Here is a 3,812-nt window from a genome sequence, read left to right as displayed (position 1 = left end):
TTCAATTCAGTGTGATATGTAGCTCAGTCCAGCTTACGGTGATTTGAGAAAAGCAGATGACAAACACAAAAACGATTGCTGATAAATCACAAGCTGCGATTCCAAGCTCAAACCTTGATTTGCGTCATTCCACGTCAAGTTATTGTGCAGTTACAGCGGCCCCTAGTGGTCAATTGAATGAGACTTGCAGCGTATGTGTGAGGACATTATGAAGACATGTCCTGGAATTTTTGTTTTGATTGGCAAACATTTAGTCATTTATAGCCTGATTTGCGCTGTATCATCTGCAGTTTCTTTGTATTCATAGCGTCTTCAGGTGTTTTAAAGGATGGAATCCTGAGAGATTGGAAAGGAATCCTGAGAGATTTGTGATGATTGGACAATGAATACGTGATTTATAGTAAAATGTGTGATATGCCACTCACCTATCTTGTGGCATCCACTAGTTTTGTATGTATACAAAACTGTCCGGGTATATCTGTGGCATTTATTTGAACATACCCTGTGAGTTTTGGGATGATTGGCCTTACGGTTGCTTATTTGTGTTAATTTATGTTTAGAGCCACGCCCCTTCCGAAGTTCGTTGGTAATAACTTGAAAAGTAATTGGGATTGTAACTTGTAATACCCTTGATCCATTGATGCTTCACTGAAAATAGGGTGGCAATTGGAGCTAGGGTGTAGGAGGAGTTATAAAAATTGTGTTTTTCAAAAAATTCAAAATGGCGGAAATACTTTCTAGGCCGACTTTATTGATTCTTGAGGTTTTTTTGTAGAACACATTAAGTCTCACTTGTGTGAGAAAATTCAAGTTAATCAAACTTATGGTATGGGGGGCGTGTCCTATCAAATTTTGCATTTCGAAGCCTTAATTACAACGCTATCATGTGGCCGATTTGGGTTCACATTTCTATAGAAGCACATGCACACACTATTTCCATTTATTCCCCCAAGTTTCATGTTTCTAGCTCATTCCAGCTGACAGGAATTTGAACCGGCGCGGCAGACAACGCGGTTTGAATCCTTATAATAATCTGAGGTCTGTGAATATATACCACTAAGACTGCAATTCATAGAGCAGTCCACATCAATCACACACTAGACTTGGAATAAGCTGCAAACGTTTGCAAGTAATGACAACAAAGCAAGATTAATTCAATTTAGAGTTTTAAATTTGAGGGAGCAACCATGAGCATTCACCAATTACATCAGCCACTTATTACATGTATCTATTACAGAGAGAGACCAACAGAGAGAGGCTACATGCTTCAACCTGCTTCAGACAGTCAGTAACTGATGGATTGTGAGCAATAAAAAGCAGCAATCTTCTGTTTCATTATTACAGCTCGTAAACCATTGCAAATGTTTTAGATCTGGCATATGATACTGTACAAGAGTTTACAATTCCACAGTAGCAAACATTCAAGGACGCCCCCAAGATAGTTGTAATAGCTTATCCTCTTCCGAGTGCGGAGCCTCTGCCAGAGATTTTTCTTTAATCAGTTAATGCTATACCTCTTTTCTCCACATGGTGTCATAGTGATGTTAAAGCCAGGATCAGACACAAAATGTTCAACCAATTCATGATACAGAATGTAAACACTTATGTTTGATTCTTGGACACAATGGCATCTACTTGCCAAAATATTCTAACAAAACCCTTAACAAGGTCCAAAATTTAAATTCATTTCCCCATGAGCCAATGAGAAATAGTCCAGGCTTTGTAGTTGATTAATGTTTAATACACGACTGAGTATGTCAGTTTAAACAATGTTTTTGAGTGGATATGATGATATACAATGCTTACAGATGTGTTTTATTTTAAGACCTCCACTGAGGAATGTTTCTGTGCGCAAGATGAAAACATGCATACTGTACATTATTTTTAAATTATGTATTCATATATAACAAGCACAATGTTGCACTGATCTTCACTCTCACATAATTCATTATTCAAACACTAATAGATTTAGTCATTCCCTAAAGTTAACCTTCCCTTTAAATGGTGCTGCATTAATATATAACATAGTGAGTACATAATATTTTCTGCTTTGCTCCTAAATCTGCATTTGTCTTGCATGTTTTAGGCCAATATGTTGACATTGATGGATTTGTTTAAGGTAAAGCTCTGCCAGCTCGCTCAGATAGATTGTTCAATAATTTACACCCATTCCATTGCAAACATACCATGTCTCTTCATGCATTCACCAGCTCTCTCAGCGCTATTAAATGTTGGCCTCCAGCTTTGCTCTTTGTGTAACACCAAATTTTAAACAGGCCCTTGGTTTAGAAGTTAAATATTTTAGATAATACCATGCATAGTGCACGTTAAGAGCAGCTTCAACCGCAACTTCAGCATTGCTGCTGAACTATTTAGTAGTGAAATGTAAGACATTTGTTCTCTTTCTTATGGTATATCTCAACGCACACTCTGACACACATGCTGAGACACCCATCTTCCATCATTATGCCCTTGTCCTGATATGTTTACTGTGGTAGTCATCTGATTTCCATCCCCGCACCTTTGGGTTCCCGGCTGCTAGTAACAATGCAGTTCATCGCGGTGCCATGATCTCTGACTAGAGGATTAATCAGCGCTAATGAAGCCTGGGAGGAGGTGACGAAAAGCAAAGCGGGATGGAGCCAAAGGGGGAGCAAATGGGAGAGCAAGGTTGGGGCAAGGGAGTGTTGGGGTGGCCAGTGCCAAGGAAGTTAAGTGATTAATAAGAAAAATTATGCATCCTTCTTACCTCATCACTCCATGCAAGGAATAACTAATTCCTCCTTCCGCAAATATGACATCTGAAAAGATGTTATTTTGCATCTGATGACCATGGCCTGACACACAATATGGACCATGAGCTGCTGTTGCTGAATTGCATTTTGTGTGAGAGTCTACACTGACCCCTCATATCTGCTATTGTGAACTTTAAGCAGAATGGGCAAATATATTATTTACATCATGTATTTCCCTTTTACAATCTCTACTTTACTACTTTAGATTCAAGCCATAGTTTACATGTGATGCCTGTTTCTTTTTCAGTCTACAAGAAGAATACCAAAAATAACACATTCCCACAGTGATACAGGAACTACAGTTCAGTTTATTTCATATGGAAATCTCTTTATCGAAGAATATTAAATCAGTATTGGAACATATATAATACTATTTGTATTCATCCTGCAGTCCACCTTAGCAGTATAATCCACAAATGGATGATCTGTTAAAGCACCAATGAAGAGCATATTATGTTGTGTTAACGTTGTGCAAATCTAATGTTTGATGATGTACACTTTGTACCACACATCTTCTTCCAAGACCTTGTAACAATGAATGTGCCAAGAAGCTTTATTAATGTGTGAATAATTGGAGGTGTTACAGTCAACTGAATGGATTTCAGCCGAGCCAATGAAGGTTAAGGGAAGGGGCTCTGCTTTGATCAATACTGGTGTCACATCAAGAGGGGAAATAATTACACATGTCCCAGATCTGAACCACAAGGGGCTTATCCACACGCAGGATTTTTCACAGCAAAAAATGCCCAAGGACCTGAATTTTTACAATTAACATCACCATCACTTCATAATCACAGATGAGATTAGCATCGCTACCTCAGGAGCAAGTGAGAGCGTGGCTCAGAACCTGTATCCCATAGCCAATTCCCAAGCTTGTCATTATTTCAGCCTCACTCCTTGATTTGTTCCATAATCTGCTGTCATAGGATCCCCGGCTGGTCAAAGCTGGTAAAAAAAGAAGTGTCTCTCAGACATCTCGCTGTGCCTCTGCGATTCAGAGGGGGGGGGGGGGGGGGG

This window comes from Etheostoma spectabile, chromosome 3, assembly GCF_008692095.1.
Source record: "Etheostoma spectabile isolate EspeVRDwgs_2016 chromosome 3, UIUC_Espe_1.0, whole genome shotgun sequence".
NCBI classification, from domain to species: domain Eukaryota; kingdom Metazoa; phylum Chordata; class Actinopteri; order Perciformes; family Percidae; genus Etheostoma; species Etheostoma spectabile.
Note: the sequence above shows the minus strand (reverse complement) of the source record.